We start from the raw sequence: 22489 nt of genomic DNA on the forward strand, positions 1-22489 counted from the left end.
CTTACTTCACTCTGTATAATTGGCTCCAGTTTCATCCACCTCATTAGAACTGATTCAAATGTATTCTTTTTAATGGCTGAGTAATACTCCATTGTGTATATGTACCACAGCTTTCTTATCCATTCATCTGCTGATGGACATCTAGGTTGTTTCCATGTTCTGGCTATTATAAACAGTGCTGCGATGAACATTGGGGTACATGTGTCTCTTTCTATTCTGGTTTCCTCGGTGTGTACGCCCAGCAGTGGGATTGCTGGGTCATATGGCAGTTCTGTTTGCAAATTTTAAGGAATCTCCACACTGTTCTCCACAGTGGCTATACTAATTTGCATTCCCACCAACAGTGTAAGAGGGTTCCCTTTTTTCCACATCGTCTCCAGCATTTATTGCTTGCAGACTTTTGGATCGCAGACATTCTGACTGGTGTGAAGTGGTACCTCATTGTGGTCTTGATTTGCATTTCTCTAATAATGAGTGATGTTGAGCATCTTTTCATGTGTTTGTTAGCCATCCGTATGTCTTCTTTGGAGAAATGTCTATTTAGTTCTTTGGCCCATTTTTTGATTGGGTCGTTTATTTTTCTGGAATTGAGCTGCTTAAGTTGCTTGTATATTTTTGAGATTAGTTGTTTGTCAGTTGCTTCATTTGCTATTATTTTCTCCCATTCAGAAGGCTGTCTTTTCACCTTGCTTATAGTTTTCTTTGTTGTGCAGAAGCTTTTAATTTTAATTAGATCCCATTTGTTTATTTTTGCTTTTATTTCCAGAATTCTGGGAGGTGGATCATAGAGGATCCTGCTGGGATTTATGTTGGAGAGTGTTTTGCCTATGTTCTCCTCTAGGAGTTTTGTAGTTTCTGGTCTTATGTTTAGATCTTTAACCCATTTTGAGTTTATTTTTGTGTGTGGTGTTAGAAAGTGAAAGTTTGACTCACTGTTGGAGGAGGAAGAAGAAATTTATCACTGGTTATACATTGGTCCTGCTTATGAATCTGCCTGCAATATGCTAGAGCTGAGTTTGATCCCTGGGTTGGGAAGATCCCATGGAGCAGGGAAAGGCTAGCCACTCCAGTATTCTGGCTTGGAAAAGTCCATGGATTGTAGTATAGTCCATGGGGTTGCAAAGAGTCAGACACAACTGAGCAACTTTCACTTTCATGCATTGGTCAGCCAATATGTTTATGCAACCTAAAAATGGACAGTTGCCACACTCTAACCCCATTCAAGGCAGTCCCTGAAAAAGAAGAAAGTAAATCTTCCCAGTCGACAGAACTTTAGCAATATACCTGGTTCACTGACTTGGTATGAAGAGAGAAATATCTGAGGTAAAGACACACATAGACTCAAAGGCAGTGGCAGATGGTTCGGTTAGGAGGCCCGAAATGAACAAGATTCAAAAGTTAAAGACAAGAGTACAGGGAAGAAGAATATGGCTGGATCTATGTGAGTGGAATCTAAGTTTGCAGATATTTGTGTGAAGTTTGCAGATATTTGTGTTTTATGTCAATTTCCACTGGAAAACATCTATCAAAAGTCATTTCTGTAAAACAGATAACTTATCCAGTGGAGCCAGGCTTTGACCTTGGCCACCTCAGTCTTAGTACAAGAGGCTCTTGAAGAGAATAATCATATTGGTAGGAAAGGAGGCTCCGCATATTCTCTCAACCACAGGCACCTTTCATCTGTACTGATGCGTGTGATTTAGCCACTGCTGAATGTCTCATGTGCTGGCAGTAAAGACCAACACTGAGTCCTTGGTTTGGTTTCATCCCTTGAGAACAACATCTAGACACCCGAAGGCAAATGGTTTGGAACAAACTCATTCCACCTGAGACAGGCCAAGGATAAATACATATCCCTAGTATGAATTTTCCTTCTCAACTGGCAGAGTTATCCATGACCTCACAGAGTGTATGATTTAGCAACATTCAATCCCATCTTAATATCACCTTGTTCCACCTAGACTATAACCACAGATGAGAAAAGGATCACATCTGTCATGGACATCACTGTGCTCCCTAACCCTTGCAGGACTCTAGGCAGTATATAGATAATCAATTGATTGATGTGTATTTTTATTTTTTTTAAAAGGAAGGCATTTTGAAAACAAGTATATCCTCAAGGATATTTAAAAGTATATTTCACACCCTTCTCAATGAACTAACTATACATCACCTCCAGAGACAAACCCACTAAATTTTCAGACATTATTTTCCAAGAATGAATAAAATATTAGTGAATTTCTCTTAAGTTCTCAGATATATGAGAGCAATAGGATTTTTTTCACAAAGAGGTGAGTAAAGAATATAATAGAATTTATTTCTTAAGAGAGAAAAACATGAATTTGATCTTACATTCCTGATTATGTACTCAGCTGGATAACTCATAAAAGTGTGAATTGATACCACATTTGAGCAAGAAATCAAGCTTAAGTATATCATAGTGAGTTATATTGTGAAGTTTTAATAGTTTTTAATTTTTAAAAAAAGTCATCAGGTACCTTGGACAAAAATAGCTCATATAAACTGTAGTATATTTAAGCAAAATAATGTGTAACCTCAAATAATTTTGCCTCATGTGAAAATTCAAGGAGCTCATGGGATACTGATATTATGAACTACATTTGATCAGAAGAAAGTTATGTTACGGCAATTTATAAAGAGTACTTGCTGATGACTCTCAAAGATATCTATAAAAATCTGGTCATATAAATTTATTAGAGCAATAAAATCTCCATTATTCTGAATTCTATTATACAATTATTTAGCTTTAGTTATAACAAGCATTTTTCTTGTAAGTTTGCCAATATTCAACTACAATGTTGCTGTGCCTACACAAATCATTATGTCTGCATATCATGACCAAATGGCTAGAAATAGAAACATATATGGACAAAGGGGTAATTCAATTACTGATTTGCCAAGGGATTCAAAAGTCATTTAGCAAAATGATTATTTACAATTTTGTATGGATGTTTCTAAAAGCACAGTTTTATAAATAAAGGCAAGTATGTAAACAATAATGCAATATGCTATAGATATTTCTAGCAAAAACAGTATAGACAGTGTTGGAAAATGCCAGCCAGTAAATGCTCTAAATCTAAATTTAGATTTAACTTTTTTTTATAAATCTATTTACTCACTTTTGAGAGTCTTCCTTTTCTTTTCCAGGCTGAATCCCATAGTCCAACAGTTCTACCACCTCAGCTCTCGGCCCCTCGGCTAGGCTGACACAACAAAATCTCAACCTGGATGAACTTTTTGGCTACATTCTCTGCTCTGATAAAAAAAGGTTTCTAGAAAAAAGATCACATGATCAGGTAGGTTAACGTGAGCACAATTTCATGACCTTTGATATCAAATGGAGCATTAACATTGCCAATTTCCTCCATAGTTTCCATATTCAACTCTCCTTCTCTCTTCACAGTGGCTCCATCCTCCTCAAATCCCTATAGCATCTCTTCCAGCCTCACTCAAAGTAGGAAACTTTGCCTCTACTTCTCAAAGAAATTAGAAAATATGGTGGAGGATGTGGGGAGTATGGGAATGGACAAGACAGTCCCTTAGCTTTCTTCACCCAATTTATAAAATCATGTCTTCATTCAAAATATCTTTTATTCCTATTCACCCATCCCTTGGGGGAAATCCTCACCAACAATGGGCTGATAGTAGGAATTAGCGATATTTGGCAAAATATTAACAATTAAAATCTTCTGGTTCTTTGGGCCTATCATTGTATTTTTCAGAAATATACTCCATGAAAAAGAGGGATGATAATATAGCTATTGTGTTTTAAAAAAGCAAAACATTGTAAGCTTTCCATCTTTTAATTATTAAGGAATTGGTCAAATAGACTGTTATTATTTAGTCACTAAGTTGTGTCCAACTCTTTTGTCACCCCATGGATGTAGCCTTCCAGGCTCCTCTATCCATGAGATTTTCCAGGCAAGAATACTAGAGTGTGTCGCCATTCACTTCTTCAGATCTTCCTGAACCAGGGATCCAACCTGTATCTCCAGCATTTGAAGGTAGATTGGAGACCTCAGAGAGCTCCCTGACCCCTCTGCCACGTGAGAAGACAGCCATCTATAAACAGGAAGTGGGCACCCAAGAATGCTGTTGTCTTGTTCTTGAACTTCTAGCATCCAGAATTGTGAGAAATACATTTCTGCCCTTTAAGCCTGGGTTTTCTATGGTATTTTTGTTATAGCAGTCCAAACAAACTAAGGAAAATTCCTAAATGGAATACTATGGCTACTGAGGAGACTAAAAATACTAGAAGACTTTTAAAAACCGAAGTTGCTTTCCAGTACTAAGATAGAGAGATGTCTATATATATCAATATATTATGTAAAAGTGAAAAAATATATTCTTTACACTGAGGTTTATATTGTAATTCTATTTTACATAATAGATATATATGCTTATCAGTTCATTTTTTTTAAAGCTTGAAAGAATAAATGGTTTTCAAAAACAGTTATCCTGTGCTAAATTTGATTTTACAGGGTCACTTTTAGATTGTAATTTGCATATGCTTGTATTCAAATTTTCTAAAGGAGGCAGGTTACATTTACAATCAGAAAAAAAATTATTTAAAACTATTTTATAAAAACACATATATATGGAATTTAGAAAGATGGCAATGATGACTCTGTATGCAGGACAGCAAAAAAGACACAGATGTGTATAACGGACTTTTGGACTCAGTGGGAGAGGGAGAGGGTGAGATGACTTGGGAGAATGGTATTGAAACATGTATAATATCATGTAAGAATCAAATTGCCAGTCTATGTACGATGCAGGATATGGCATGCTTGGGGCTGGTACGCGGGGATGACCCAGAGAGATGTTATGGGGAGGAGGGTGGGAGGGGGGTTCAGGTTTGGGAATGCATGTACACCCGTGGTGGATTCATGTCAATGTATGGCAAAACCAATACAGAATTGTAAAGTAAAATAAAAAATAAATTAAAAAAAAAAAGTCTAAGGACAAAATTCTAATGCAAAGCTATGATGGGCTCTCTCAGCAACATTACTTTATAAATTGTAACTTTTCTTTGTAAAGTCACCATTGGATGTTTACTCTTTCCAGTTAGCACGTGTACCTGATCTAGTCTATCTCATGTTATCCTTCTACCATATGCTACATCTATCAAATGTCCTTCATCTCACTTCACCATCATGGCTTGACATCTTGAATTAATTGTTTCTATGTCCTCACTGCTCTTTTATTGGGTTCTTTTATTTATCAATTTACAGTGATCTGCTTCAGTATCTTGTATACCACAGTCTTCATTCTCACCAAAGTTCGCAAAGACCTCTTTGTGGAAAAATCCAACAGGCAATTTTCTGTTCTCGTCTTTGAACTTCCTGAGGTGTTTGCCACTGGTAACTACTTCTTCCTTGAATCTCTTCTATTAAATCCCATGATACCACATTTCTTTGGTTTTCCTCAACCAACATACCTGTTTCTTATCATTAATTTTCAGGGGTTCTTTTCATCTGCCTGCCTCTAAATGAATTTTATCTTCAACTGAACTACTTTTATTTTTGAAGAGGCAGAATATGTTCTAGAATTAAGAAAGGCTTGAGTTTGAATCTTGGCTCTGTCACAGGCTTAGCAGGGGACCTGTGAAAAGTAGCTTTCTCTGGCACTTGTTTTCCCTGTAATAAAGAAGGAATTAGTTTTCTTATATGGTTGTTTTCTTGGGACTAAATACTTACAACTATGAATGCCATATAATAAATATTTAACAGCTGGCGCTGTTACTACTCTGATTTTGTAATCTCTCCCAGGAAACCTCTACTCTACAACTATTACATAGAAACTAATGACAACCTACTCTTTCATTTCTAGCCCAAACTCTCCCCTAAACTTCTAAACTGACTATTAGATAGATCTATCTCGTGGTAATAAAAATTAACATCCAAATCTAATCTCAGTTAGCTCTCTGACAGTCCTCAGAAAAATTTGTCCTTCTGAATGGAGGGGGTGACAGTCATTCAATTCTCCTAAATGAAAACCAGGAAGACATCTTTAGTGTTCCCTTTTTCATTTTTTTACATAGTCACTAAATATTGTTGATTCTTACTCTACAATATTTGTAGAATTTATCCACTTTTACCTTTTCACCATCTCAGTTTATGACATCAACTCCTATGCTGGTAATAGCTAGTGGCTCTTGATCTCCCATACCTTTAGGTTTACATTTTTAATTCTGCTTACTCTTTCCATCATCTATTTATACACTGTAATTATTAACTATTCTTAAGTTCTTAAAATATTTCCATTACTTTCCTATATTTTGGCCTCATTTGTTACCACCACTCTCATTATGGTCTCTTCATTACCTCCTCCCAACCCATCCTTTATGCATTACAAAACACTATTAAATTCCTCTAATGAGCTTTATATCTTCAACCTGTAACATACTACCTTCTCTCTTCAATCTGCTCTCCTTTTCTCTTGATTGAAATGCACTTGCTCTTTAGATACTACTTCCTGTGGTAATTTTCTTTCCAAAATCTTACCTGGCTTTCCCCTTCACTTCATTTCCTCTCATAGAAACATATATACCTGTATCAAAGTACTTGTTTCAGGAAGTTAAAATTTCCATTTTCCTATGTCTTTTTTCTTTGAACCAACATTTCTCAATTCATATCTGTTTCTTCTCTGAGGCAATTTTCTCAAACAAATGTGAAATGGAATCACCTAGGATGCTTATCAGAGCTTCCCTTGTGGCTCAGAGCTGGTAAAGAATCTGCTTGCAATGTGGGAGACCTGGGTTCAATCCCTGGGTTGGGAAGATCCCCTGGAGAAGGGACAGGCTGTCCACTTCAGTATTCTGGCTTATCAATTATCTATATTCCTGAGTCCCACTTCTAGTTAATATTACAAAAGGATCACTTGTTGCAAATATTACATTTTGCAAAGGATCACATGTGGCAAAGGCATCAAGTGATGTAAAAGAATAACATCTTTTCCCTGACAAAACTCACTTTTAAAGGGTAGTACAATAATACAAACTGTCATTGTTACAATAGTAGCCCACAAGCCCAGAAAAACAATAGAAATAAGGAAGATGAACCTATTTCAATCAATTTTTGGAAGGTGGGAAGCAAATGATAAGATGATAACTACCTTGGTGCAGTGGAAGAACTTAACATTTTAGTGCCAGGCAAAGGGAAACACTGACATAAATGAGCCAGTTTGCTCCAAGAATGGTCTGAGAAGTTTAGTACCTTAAACATCAGGCTGAAGCTGAAAACAGAAAAAAATATCTGGAAACCTACATTCCAAACAGGTGGAAACAAACAAACAAACAAACAAACAATCCCAGGCCCTCAATCCATTTGCACACAAATAAGTGACTAAACTTTTTTCTCCAGACTCTACATGATTCCATTTAGACTGGGCAACCTGCAAATAGTAGGTTCAAAATTCAAGAATAGTATGCACCTTACAAAGAGGTTTTGGCATGTGGCTGAAAAAGGGATTAAGTAAACATCTATGTATTATTTTATTGAAAGGATTCTGAGAAAATGGTGAAGTAGGAAGGGCCAGGAATCTTTCTCCTCACCTAGACAACACATGTACTGTGAGAACCTATCTGATGTAACCACATTATAGCTCAGTACTCTTTTGAAGACTTGCAACTTTTAGGGGAACGCTTACAGAATAAATTGCAGTTCAGTTCAGTTCAGTCACTTAGTCATGACCAGCTCTTTGCAACCTCATGGACTGTAACACGCCAGGCTTCCCTGTCCATCAACTCCCGGAGCCTACTCAAACTCATGTCCATTGGAGTCGGTGACCCCATCCAACCACCTCATTCTCTATTGTCCCCTTCTCCTGCCCTCAATCTTTCCCAGCATCAGAGTCTTTTCAAATGAGTTCTTCGCATCAGGTGGACAAAGTACTGGAGTTTTGGCTTCAGCACCTGTCCTTCCAATGAATATTTAGGACTGATTTCCTTTTACTCCGTCTGCGGCAAGGCTCCAGAGAAGGCAATGGCGATCCACTCCGGTACTTTTGCCTGGAAAATCCCATGGACGGAGGAGCATGGTAGGCTGCAGTCCATGGGGTCCCTGAGGGTCGGACACAACTGAGCGACTTCACTTTCACTTTCAGTTTCCTTTAGGATGGACTGGTTGGATCTCCTTGCAGTACAAGGGACTCTCAAGAGTTTTCTCCAACACCACAGTTCAAAACCATCAATTCTTTGGTGCTCAGCTTTCTTTATAATCCAACTTTCACATCCAGACATGACTACTGGAAAAACCATAGCTTTGACTAGACAGACTTTTGTTGGCAGTTAGTGTAAGGCATACAGTATTAGCTCAGCAGTGGCTACCCACCTGCCACCCTAACCCTATAGCAGCAAACTTGTACATATTCCTTCAGCAGCTTGCCCACACCTATGGAGCACAAGGTGGGTAAAAAGGACCCTGTTCTTCAAGTATCTAGGATCTACATTCTGATCACTGAGTTCTGTTCTGACCATGGAAGTGCAGACATAGAAATAAGCAACTATGGTGATACCACTACTTCCTTTATTGTAAGTCCCTTCTTAGGCTGAAGCAACTACTAGGGTATCTAGAGGGACAATACCTTTATCCACACACCCCCTTTTTACCCTTATTCCTCCCTTTGTGAGCCAGATATTATAGACTTGAATACTCAAAAGTAACTGCATATATGGAAGAAAAGAAGGTAACTGTGCATAGCCAGAGAAAAGCACAGACTCAAAAAAGATCTGAAAGACCTTAAGTTTAAACCTCAGTAAGATCCTCAGAATGGTAACTGTCTAAAACAACCAAATCAAAAACAAAAACTGCAAACTCTATTCACTTCAGCACTCAAGACACACACAGACTAAAAGTGAGAGGATGGAAACAGATACTATATGCAATTGAAAATGATAAGAAAGTGGGGGTATTTTTCTAGAAATACTAAAAAAATAGACTTTAAAACAAATTCTGAAACAAAAGACAAAAAAGAGCATCATATAATGATAAAAGGATTAATATAAGAAAAGGATGAAACACTTGTTAATATACACACTTAACACTGCAGCTCCTAAATATATAAATAAAATATTAACAGACATAAAGGAATAAATTGACAATAATGCATTGTTTTTGTAATGTTGGGGACTTTAACACCCTAATCATCCAGACCAAACAAAAAAAAGAAAAGAAATCAATAAGGAAATAGTGTTCTTAAAAGACACCATACAGCAGTTGGATTTAATAGCTACTTACAGGATAGTACATCCAAAAACAAAAGAATATACATTATTTTCAAATGCACATGGAACCATCTTTTGGAGAGACCACATGCTAGGCCACAAAACAAGTCTCAACAACTTTAAGAGGATAAAACTTATATCAAGAATTTCTTCTGACCACATGGTAAGAAACTAGAAATCAATTACAGAAAGAAAAATGGAAAACACAACTAATGAAGACTAAATAGCACACGACTAAAATAACTAGGTCAATGAAGAAATCAAAGAGAAAATTTTAAAATACCATAAGACTGTAACTCTTTGCAGGTAAAAAATCTACCTGCAATGCAGGAGACCTGCATTTGATCCCTGGGTTGGGAAGATACCTTGGAGTAGGGCATGGTAATCCACTCTAGTATTCTTGCCTGGAGAATCCCCAAGGACAGAGGAGACTGGCAGGCTACAGTCCATGGGGTCTCAAAGAGTTGGACATGACTAAGCGACTCTCTCACACACCATAAGACAAAGGAAAATGGAAACACAATTTTCCATCATCTACGGGACTCACAAAAATAATGCTAACAAGGAAATTTATAGCAATATAGGCCTATCTCAAGGAAAATGAAAAATCTCAAATAAGCAATCTAATCTACCATCTTTAAGAATTAGAGAAAGAACAAACAAAACCCAAAGGTAGGAGAAAGAAGGAAATGATTTAAAAAGAGGAAATAAATGAAAATGAAAGGCAAAAAAATAGAAAAGATCAGTGAAAGCAAGAGTTGGTTTTATGAAAAGATAAACTATAATTGATAAACCTTTAAGAAGAATCATCAAGAAAAAAAAAGAGAAGATCTAAACAAACAATACAAGAAATAAAAGAAGTAAAATAACAATCAATATCAGAGAAATGAAAAAAATCATATGAGAATACTTGTGACCTCATACACTGCAGCACACCAGGCTTCCCTGTCCATCACCAACTCCTGGAACTTGCTCAAGCTCATGGCCATCAAGTCAATGATGCCATCCAAGCATCTCATCCTCAGTCATCCCCTTCTCTTCCTGCCTTCAATCTTTCCCAGCATCAGGGTCTTTTCCAATGAGTCAGTTCTTCACATGAACAAAATAGAAATATTAATAACAAGAGAGACAAAAAGAAACCATGAGGAAATTCTAGAATGAAAAAGTACAAAATGTTAAATGAAAATTTCACTAGAGGGATTCAAATGCAGATTTGAGCAAGCAGAAGAATCTATAAATCTGAAAACAGAACAATTGAAATCACTGAATCTGAAGAACAGAAAAAAAAAGAAAAGTGAATAGAGCCTAAGGGACCTATAGGACACTACTAAATGGACTGTGGGAGTTCCAGAAGAAAAAGAGAGTCACAAAGTGGTAGAGAGATTATTTGAAGAAATAATAGCCAAAAATTTACCATGTTTGATAAAGATGTGGATATAAATATCTTCCCTGAATCTGAGAATCTCAAAAAACCTTTAATTTTTTTAAAAAGGAAGTTCATTCAGGATTGGGAACTCATGTACACCCATGGTGGATTCATGTCAATGTATGGCAAAACCAATACAGTATTGTAAAATAAAGTAAAAATAAAAATTAAAAAATTAAAATAAATAAAAAGGAAGTTCAAAAGGGAGGGGATATATGTATACCTATGGCTGATTCATGATGAGGTTTGACAGAAAACAACAAAACTCTGTGAAGCAATTATCTGTCAATTAAAAAATAAATGTAAAAAAAGCATATTTGATATTCTTAGAGGGTTTGAATGAGAATAGCATTTATAAAATAGCAGCCAAAAAATACACAAAGAAATGTGAATCAGATTTTTAACATTATCACAAAAGATAGAAGATAGTAAAACTATGCTTTCAAAATTATAAGAGAAAATCTACAATTCATTCTACAGTTCAACACCCAATCAAACTTTCAATCAAGTATGAAGATAGACTAAAGATGCATATCTCCTTTAAACATACAAGGCGTTCTTTCTCAGAAAGTTACCAAAAACTTCACTCTAGTAAAATAAGACTATAAGCCAAGAAAGAAAAACTTCCACCTATAATAAGAATTTGATTGGCTCAGCTTGTGTCAGGAATATACTTGTACTTCAACTGCCAGTGAAGTAGGAGACAGAATCATGGTACACAATTTAGCGCAGACTACTTCCTGTGGGTTTTTTGGCTGAGAGTACAAGAGGGGAAAAAAGCATACTTTGTGGTTTAAGCAGGTCCAGCCACATTATTTTTGAACAAAGAATTTGAATATCACAATGATGATTAACTTACTCAAGGTCATATAATTTGATAGTAGTGGAGTCAGGACTGGGATTCAGTTTTTAGTTCCTAATTCAGTCCTCTTTCAACTTTGCTAACATCAGAACATGGAATTTCATCCCTGTTGGACATTTACAGCTGCCAATTAACTCTAGCCTAGCCTAAGTGTAAGTACTAGTTGAGACACTAAAGAATTAAAAAACATATTACAAATTCAGGTACAACTAATGTTGACTTTTCATATATATATATATATACACTATTTGGGAGCTTACTGTATCCTGGGTGGACATATTGAGACAGCCAAAAATTTTGTTTGGGTTTTTCCATAAGATCTTACAGAAAAACATGAATGAACATTTTGGTCAACCCCATGCTTCCCTGGTGGCTTAGAGGTTTGTCCAAATATAATGTACAAAATTTCCCTCCACCAAAGCCCCAATGTGACCTCATGGACTACCCCTATCTTGACAGTTTTGCCCAAGAGCATTTCCTTGCCTTAAATGCCCTCACTCTCCTTTATTGCTATACTAAAACTTGTATTAAACTTACTGTATGCAGATCAGGAAGCAGCAGTTAGAACTGGACATGGAACAACAGACTGGTTCCAAATAGGAAAAGGAGTACGTCAAGGCTGTATATTGTCATTCTGCTTATTTAACTTCTATGCAGAGTACATCATGAGAAATGCTGGGCTGGAGGAAGCACAAGCTGGAATCAAGATTGCCGGGAGAACTATCAATAACCTCAGATATGCAGATGACACCACCCTTATGGCAGAAAGTGAAGAACTAAAAAGCCTCTTGAAGAAAGTGAAAGAGGAGAGTAAAAACATTGCATTAAAACTCAACATTCAGAAAACTAACATCATAGCATCTGGTCCCATCACTTTGTGGCAAATAGATGGGGAAACAGTGGAAACAATGAAAGACTTTATTTTGGGGGGCACCAAAATCACTGCAGATGGTGACTGAAGCCATGAAATTAAAAGAATACATTTGAATCAGTTCTAATGAGGTGGATGAAACTGTGGCCTATTATACAGAGTGAAGTAAGCAGAAAGAAAAACACCAATACAGTATACTAATGCATATATATGGAATTTAGAAAGATGGTAACGATAATCCTGTATGCAAGACAGCAAAAGAGACACAGATGTATAGAACAGTCTTTTGGACTCTGTGGGAGAGGGAGAGGGTGGGATGATTCAGGAGAATGGCATTGAAACATGTATAATATCATATATGAAACAAATCGCCAGTCCAGGTTTGATGCAGGATACTGGATGCTTGGGGCTGGTGCACTGGGATGACCCAGCGGGATGGTACCGGGAGGGAGGAGGGAGGGGGATTCAGAATGGGGAGCACGTGTACACCCGTGGTGGATTCATGTTGATGTATGACAAAACCAGTACAATATTGTAAAGTAAATAACCTCCAATTAAAATAAATAAATTTATATTAAAAAATAAATAAATAACAAACAATTCTAAAACATCAGTGACATGACATAAACATTTAGTTTCTGTTTATGTTAAATGAGTGATAGGGCTCAACTGGATCTTGTCACTGCACATCTTATCATTCAAGACTGAAAAAGCAGCTGCTCTCTGAGACTTGCTATTTTCATGGCGGAGGGGAGGAACCCAAGTGTGAACTGAGTTTGATGCAAACACCTGGGGTCACATATTATATCACCCTAACCTATGTAAAACAAAAACAAAAACAAATAAAAGATGCTTGCTTCTTGGAAGAAAAGTTATGACCAACCTAGACAGCATATTAAAAAGCAGAGACATTACTTTGCCAACAAAAGTCCATCTAGTCAATGCTATGGTTTTTCCAGTAGTCATGTATGGATGTGAGAGTTGGACTATAAAGAAAGCTGAGCACCAAAGAATTGATGGTTTTGAACTGTGGTGATGGAGAAGACTCTTGAGAGTCCCTTGGACTGCAAGGAGATCCAACCAGTCCATTCTGAAGGAGATCAGCCCTGAATATTCATTGGAAGGACTGAAGCTGAAGCTGAAACTCCAATACTTTGGCCACCTGATGCAAAGAACTGACCCATTAGAAAAGACCCTGATGCTGGGAAAGATTGAAGGCAGAAAGAGAAGGGGACAACAGAGGACGAGATGGTTGGATGGCATCACCGACTCAATGGACGTGAGTTTGAGTAAGCTCTAGGAGTTGTTGATGAACAGGGAGGCCTGGTGTGCTGCAGTCCATGGGGTTGCAAAGAGTCAGACATGACTGAGCAACTGAACTGAAGTGAACTGAAACTTACCCATACTTCAAAACACAAAGTTTTACTTCTCCTTGAAGCTTACAGAAATTATTCTAGTTCCTGATGATTTTCCTTTTACATTCTTGAACATTAAAGTATAGGAGACAGGGATCAAGACCATCCCCATGGAAAAGAAATGCAAAAAAAGCAAACTGGCTGCCTGGGGAGGCCTTACAAATAGCTGTGAAAAGAAGAGAGGTGAAAAGCAAAGGAGAAAAGGAAAGATATAAGCATCTGAATGCAGAGTTCCAAAGAAGAGTAAGAAGAGATAAGCCTTCCTGAGCGATCAATGAAAAGAAATAGAGGAAAAGAACAGAATGGGAAAGACTAGAGATCTCTTCAAGAAAATGAGAGATACCAAGGGAACATTTCATGCAATGATGGGCTCGATAAAGGACCGAAATGGTATGGACCTACAGAAGCAGAAGATATTAAGAAGAGGTGGCAAGAATATACAAAAGAACTATACAAAAAAGATCTTCACGACCCAGATAATCACGATGGTGTTATCACTCACCTAGAACCAGACATCCAGGAATGTGAAGTCAAGGGGGCCTTAGAAAGCATCATTAAGAACAAAAGTAGTGGAGGTGATGGCATTCCAGTTGAGCTCTTTCAAATCCTGAAAGATGATGCTGTGAAAGTGCTGCACTCAATATGCCAGCAAATTTGGAAAACTCAGCAGTGGCCACAGGACTGGAAAAGGTCAGTTTTCATTCCAATCCCAAAGAAAGGCAATGCCAAAGAACGCTCAAACTCCCGCACAATTGCACTCATCTCACACGCTAGTAAAGTAATGCTCAAAATACTACAAGCCAGGCTTCAGCAATACGTGAACCGTGAACTCCCTGATGTTCAAGCTGGTTTTAGAAAAGGCAGAGGAACCAGAGATCAAATTGCCAACATCCTCTGTATCATGAAAAAATCAAGAGAGTTCCAGAAAAACATCTATTTCTGCTTTATTGACTATGCCAAAGCCTTTGACTGTGTGGATCACAATAAATTGTGGAAAATTCTGAAAGAGATGAGAATACCAGACCACCTGACCTGCCTCTTGAGAAACCTGTATGTAGGTCAGGAAGCAACAGTTTGAACTGAACATGGAACAACAGACTGGTTCCAAATGGAAAAGGAGTGTGTCAACGCTGTATATGGTTACCCTGCTTATTTAACTTCTATGCAGAGTATATCATGAGAAACACTGGACTGGAAGAAACACAAGCTGGAATCACGATTGCCAGGAGAAATATCAATAACCTCAGATATGTCGATGACACTACCCTTATGGCGGAAAGTGAAGAGGAGCTAAAAAGCCTCTTGATGAAAGTGAAAGAGGAGAGTGAAATAGTTGGCTTAAAGCTCAACATTCAGAAAACTAAGATCATGGCATCCGGTCCCATCACTTCATGGGAAATAGATGGGGAAACAGTGGGAACAGTGTCAGACTTTATTTTGGGGGGGCTCCAAAATCACTGCAGATGGTGACTGCAGCCATGAAATTAAAAGACGCTTACTTCTTGGAAGAAAAGTTATGACAAACCTAGATAGCATATTCAAAAACAGAGACATTACTTTGCCGACTAAGGTCTGTCTAGTCAAGCCTATGGTTTTTCCTGTGGTCATGTATAGATGTGAGAGTTGGACTATGAAGAAGGCTGAGCACCGAAGAATTGATGCTTTTGAAGTGTGGTGTTGGAGAAGACTCTTGAAAGTCCCTTGGACTGCAAGCAGATCCAACCAGTCCATTCTGAAGGAGATCAGCCCTGGGATTTCTCTGGAAGGAATGATGCTGAAGCTGAAACTCCGGTACTTTGGACACCTCATGCGAAGAGTTGACTCATTGGAAAAGCCTCTGATGCTGGGAGGGATTGGGGGCAGGAGGAGAAGGGGACGATAGAGGATGAGATGGCTAGATGGCATCACTGACTCGATGGACATGAGTCTGAGCGAACTTAGGGAGATGGTGATGAACAGGGAGGCCTGGCGTGCTGCGATTCATGGGGTCGCAAAGAGTCAGACACGACTGAGCAACTGAACTGAACTGAACTGGAGTTTACCTAATTTGACCTTATATACTACACTATTTTTTGTTGTTATTTAGTCGCTAACTCATGTCCAACTCTTACATAGCCCCATGGACTGTAACCTGCTTAAATGTTTGTCTTAAAGGGAACAGAACTTAATGTTATAAAATAGGTGACACTCATTTTTTAATTCTACAGTGAGTGTCACCTATTTATAACATTAAATTTAGCTGAATCATACTCTATTCCAGTTATGGTGATACATACTTTTGCCAGCTTGATGGCAAAAGTTTTTCTAAAGTTTCATACATAATAAAAGCTCAAAGTTTTCTGAAAGCTCCAAGATGTTATTATAAACATATGGCAGCAGAAATGCCTAGAGCTGCAAAGCATGTTACCCTTTTCAAACTATTTAAGAGTTAAAAATAGCAGAAACTGATTTCAGACAAAGCAATAATCTTTACCATGAACATAAGGAGAAGTAAGCGCATCCTTATATACCAGCTTGGTAAATTATTGCTGTAAAGACAGACCTTCAGTCTTGGACAAGGGGGAACAAAATCAATATTAATCCAGTCATACTTGTAATGGAAGGATGTGGTCATATGAAGTATTACTGGCTAGTGCAGGATCATAGTCTGAATTTGAAGACAGATGCTGTATGCTTGCTATGGAAACAATAGACCGTGACATTGTATTTGATATGGAAAAATCAATCACGACATTAATAGCTAGAAACTGCTCTACTCTGAGGCAAGAATACAAAGTACCTCAAGTCATTGTTAAATAGAAGTTTCATGATTGTTTAATCACTTGAGAGGCCAAAGCAATTAAAATATCATCTGTCAATACTTTTTCTAGTATTTGTTTTCAGAAATAACAAATGTTTCTCAACAACTATTGTTTTGACCTAAATGAGGACAATACAGAAAAAATAAAAAAGAAACATTGGTACCAGGTTAACATTTTCCAGAAGGAAGTGGTTTCAGATTTTATTTGGAGATGGAAAAGGCCAAAATCCCTCCAGGCACTTTTTCTGGAATTTATCAGGTAAAACAGGGTTTACAAAGATCTGGCAGTGTGGATCGGAATCATCAAGTGACAACCAGAAGGTACAAAGCCTCCAGGCCTCAGGGATCTGGTATGAATTCATCTCTGGCTGTGACCACACACATGTGGTGACGTGGTACTCCACTGGCAGGATTCAGACGTTTAGTTCCCAATGGCGCATGGAGAAGTTATCGTGTAGTTTCAGTGTGCCTGGAAATAGTTGACTAATGTAGGCAAAGTGGGAGCTTACTCCAGAAAGACAGGTTGAGGCACTGAATACTTTCCCGATGAGTCTGAACTTAAAATCTAAGGAAACAAAGTACATCTTCCTAAGATTTTAAAGAAATGAAATAATACAATCAAATGTGTATTTTAGAAAAATAGCTATGGTGGCAATATGGATGACAGATTAAAGAAGGAAGATTCTGGTAACAAGAACCATGTAGGATACTAAAAGCAATTTGCAAAGAACTTAAACAATGGCAGTTGCTAATAACAGGAGAAGGCAAAGATGGGGATGTGGAAAACAGTAGACTAGCAAGAATTCATGCAGATATGACAGGAAGTAATAGAAAATAATACTGAGGTTTTTTTTTTTTTTTTCCTTTGTAAGCCTAGTTAGGTATTAAAGTCTTTAATAGATTTAGGAAGAAACAAGATGAGAATCAATGCAAACAGCAAACAAACCCCATATTTTAAGTCTTCAAAGTTAACTCTAATTATAAATTTCATTGATGAACAGTAAGGGAAGAAAATTAGTATAAGTTTCATTTGAATTTTGCTTTAAATCCATGCTCACCCATTATTGGCCTTATACTTGGAAATATTACTTAACATGACTGGGAGCTTCAGCAGTTTTCAAAAATGAAATGATTTCCACCATCATTTGTATGAAAACCAAATGACATGGACATATGACTGTGCTGTGTATTAGTAGAAGTTAAATAAACAGCATCAACACTATCAGTATTTTTGAAAGTTTTAATTAAAAGGTGAACAATATATTGAATATAACTTTTTAAAAATATGTAATTTTAATACCCTCTAAATTATTTTGGCCACCTAGTTAAGAAAAAGTATAGTTTTTCCTGAATGAATTCTATAAATATGCATAGAACATAAAAATGAACACAAAATAGTAATTTCACAACAGCTATTTTCTGTAAATATAGTTTAAAGATGGAAACATTTTCCTGTTTGTGAAATTCTGTATTTCAATATATAACATGAATCTGGTTGTTTCATCTTCTTGAATACTTTTCCTATTGTCCAGATGCTCATGAAATGTTATATAAGAAACTAGATCTTAAATTTCAAGAATGTTCATGTATCTCAGGATAGTTTCTCATATTTCTCTTTCATCCTGTGTCCATGCCTTATTGTATGTAGCAAGTCAATTACAAAGAAAAAAGCATTTTCTGTTTATTCCTCTACCTCCTTTATCTTTACATCTTTGATTGGAAACTTCTTAGACCAGGAATAAATAGTCTTTTCCAAAAATTTTTATTGTTAAAGGAAGAGTTGTCAGTTCCTACATATAAGGTGGTATAAGACAAATATTAAACAACTATTCTTCATTCATTCACCTCTCTCATTCTCTCTGTCTCTCTGTCTCTCTCTACCTTCTTTCTCAATTCTGATTTTTCTCTTGACATTGCTGAGCAGTATATTGTGTGCCACAAAGTACTTCCAGCTCTGTAGAAAATATGAATTGTCTAGATCTACAACTGCTGATTTTCCCCAAACCAAGATATATAGGTCTTAAACCTTACATTTGACATCAGGTGAAGTCTCTTAGTCGTGTCCAATTCTGTGACCCCATGGATTGTAACCCACCAGGCTACTCAGTCCATCGGGTTTTCCAGGCAAGAATACTGCAGTGAGATGCCATTTCCTTCTCCTTTAACATCAGAATTTGTTCTAAATTCAGCACTGTTTGTCAATCTCTTATGTAATGTCTCTTCTTCAACATTTTTACAAATCCAAGATGTTGTTAAACCATTTCCTACCATGGAAAATGGGGATTTCCATGAACACTTTAATGCTTTAACTTAATACATCTAATTAAATAGAGCTTGCAAAAAAATAATCTGGAACTCTTCAACCTTCTGTGGGATTCCGTGATAGCTCAGATGGTGAAGAATCTGCCTGCAATGCGGGACATCAGGATTCAATCCCTGGGTCAGAAAGATCCCTTGGAGAAGGGAATAGCAACCCACTCCAATCTTCTTGCCTGGAGAATCCCATGGACAGAGGAGCCTGGCAGGCTGTAGTCCATGGGGTCGCAAAGAGTCAGACGTGACTGAGCGACTAACACTTTGAGTTTCAATCCTTCTAAATCTATCTAGAGCTATACTAGTTCACATCAAAGACAAATTATAGAGCATTGACCATGCATAATACCAAGTCTTATGCATAATACTTTTGCATTCCAGTCCCCTATAATGAAAAGGCACTCTATCTATCAGATCTAGGCCCTTAAATCTATTTCTCACTTCCACTGTATAATCATAAGGGGTTTGATTTAGGTCATACCTGAATGGTCTAGCAGTTTTCCCTATTTTCTTCAATTTCAGTCTGAATTTGGTAATAAGGAGTTCATGATCTGAGCCACAGTCAGCTCCTGGTCTTGTTTTTGTTGACTGTATAGAGCTTCTCCATTCAGGAATGACCTAAATCAAATCCCTTATGATAATACAGTGGGAGTAAGAAATAGATTTAAGGACCTAGATCTGATAGATAGAGTGCCTGATGAACTATGGAATGAGGTTTGTGACATTGTACAGGAGACAGGGATCAAGACCATCCCCATGGAAAAGAAATGCAAAAAAAAGCAAAATGGCTGTCTGGGGAGGCCTTACAATAGCTGTGAAAAAGAAGAGAGGCGAAAAGCAAAGGAGAAAAGGAAAGATATAAGCATCTGAATGCAGAGTTCCAAAGAAGAGTAAGAAGAGATAAGAAAGCCTTCTTCAGTGATCAATGCAAAGAAATAGAGGAAAAGAACAGAATGGGAAAGACTAGAGATCTCTTCAAGAAAATTAGAGATACCATGGGAACATTTCATGCAAAGATGGGCTTGATAAAGGACAGAAATGGTATGGACCTAACAGAAGCAGAAGATATTAAGAAGAGGTGGCAAGAATACACTGAAGAATTGTACAAAAAATATCTTCACGACCCAGATAATCAGGATGATGTGGTCACTAATATAGAGCCAGACATCTTGGAATGTGAAGTCAAGTGGGCCTTAGAAAGCATCACTATGAACAAAGCTAGTGGAGGTGATGGAATTCCAGTTGAGCTATTTCAAATCCTGAAAGATGATGCTGTGAAAGTGCTACACTCAATATGCCAGCAAATTTGGAAAAAACTCAGCAGTGGCCACAGGACTGGAAAAGGTCAGTTTTCATTCCAATCCCAAAGAAAGGCAATGCCAAAGAATGCTCAAACTACCACACAATTGCACTCATCTCACATGCTAGTAAAGTAATGCTCAAAATTCTCCAAGCCAGGCTTCAGCAATACGTGAACCATGAACGTCCTGATGTTCAAGCTGGTTTTAGAAAAGGCAGAGGAACCAGAGATCAAATTGCCAACATCCGCTGGATCATGGAAAAAGCAAGAGAGTTCCAGAAAAACATCTATTTCTACTTTATTGACTATGCCAAAGCCTTTAACTGTGTGGATCACAATAAACTGTGGAAAATTCTGAAAGAGATGGGAATACCAGACCACCTGACCTGCCTCTTGAGAAATCTGTATGCAGGCCAGGAAGCAACACTTAGAACTGAACATGGAACAACAGACTGGTTCCAAATAGGAAAAGGAGTGTGTCAAGGCTGTATATGGTCACCCTGCTTATTTAACTTATATGCAGAGTACATCATGAGAAACGCTGGGCTGGAAGAAGCACAAGCTGAAATCAAGATTGCCTGGAGAAATATCAATAACCTCAGATATGCAGATGACACCACCCTTATGGCAGAAAGTGAAGAGGAACTAAAAAGCCTCTTGATGAAAGTGAAAGAGGAGAGCGAAAAAGTTGGCTTAAAGCTCAACATTCAGAAAATGAAGATCATGGCATCCGGTCCCATTACTTCATGGAAAATAGATGGGGAAACAGTGGAAACAGTGTCACTTTATTTTTTGAGCTCACAAATCACTGCAGATGGTGACTGCAGCCATGAAATTAAAAGACGCTTACTCCTTGGAAGAAAAGTTATGACCAACCTAGATAGTATATTACAAAGCAGAGACATTACTTTGCCAACTCTGGTCCGTCTAGTCAAGGCTATTGTTTTTCCTGTGGTCATGTATGGATGTGAGAGTTGGACGGTGAAGAAGGCTGAGCGCCTAAGAATTGATGCTTTTGAACTGTGGTGTTGGAGAAGACTCTTGAGAGTCCCTTGGACTGCAAGCAGATCCAACCAGTCCATTTTGAAGGAGATCAGCCCTGGGATTTCTTTGGAAGGAATGATGCTAAAGCTGAAACTCCAGTACTTTGGCCACCTCATGCGAAGTGTTGACTCATTGGAAAAGACTCTGATGCTGGGAGGGATTGGGGGCAGGAGGAGAAGGGGACAACCGAGGATGAGATGGCTGGATGGCATCACCGACTCAATGGATGTGAGTCTGAGTGAACTCTGGGAGATGGTGATGGACAGGGAAGCTTGGCATGCTGAGATTCATGGGGTCGCAAAGAGTCGGACACGACTGAGCGACTGAACTGAACTGATGTATAATACTATGTAGATACTCAAAAATAATTATTGAAAGAAGAGTGAAATAGTTTACGTAGTTGCATAATCTTAAGTAACTTAGTCTTCTTGCCTAATTTTCTTGTCTATACACAATTTACAGTTACTTTTATCTCAATGGTAATTGTGAGATTAAATGAGATAACACATATCAAGTACCAGATACAGCGTGTGTCAAAGAAAATAGTAACTACTATTGCCGAGAATGACTGAAGCAACTTAGCACTCAAAATAATACTGTACAATAGAAAGACAATGTGAGATGCATATGTAATTTTAATTTTCTAGTAGTTATAATTTCAAAGTTTTATAAAAGGTAAATTAACGTTAATTATTTAACACAATATATCAAAGAAATTCTTTATATCAACATATGATCAAAACAAAAAGTTATTAATGAGATATTTCACATTCTTATTTTAATAATACATCTATAGAATCTACAGTGTACTTCATATTTACAGTACATCTCAATTTAGACTAGCCATACTTCAAGTGCTAAATTGCTAAATGTAGCTAATGGTTGCTAATAGCTACACAGATCTAGATGCTTATTAACTTCAGATGTGAAAGATATGTAACTCTGGGTGAGTCATTTCTTTATAAGTGGGTCCAAAACTCCTAAAAAAAAAAAAAAGAAAAAGAATATACCTCTATGGAATATATCATGACCAGGATCCTGATGACCTTACTATTTTCTTTTAAAGTGCTCTCAATAAATACTATGTTTCAAGTAATAAATAATAAGAATAATACAATTTGAATTTAGAAAAAATAATTATGATCACCTCTTTAAAAGTATGGGAAGTCAGCCCTTGTTTTAGGAAACACATATTTTGAAACTGGTAAACT

The sequence above is a fragment of the Oryx dammah genome, unplaced genomic scaffold (assembly GCF_014754425.2).
Source record: "Oryx dammah isolate SB20612 unplaced genomic scaffold, SCBI_Odam_1.1 HiC_scaffold_5, whole genome shotgun sequence".
Classification (NCBI taxonomy): Eukaryota; Metazoa; Chordata; class Mammalia; order Artiodactyla; family Bovidae; genus Oryx; species Oryx dammah.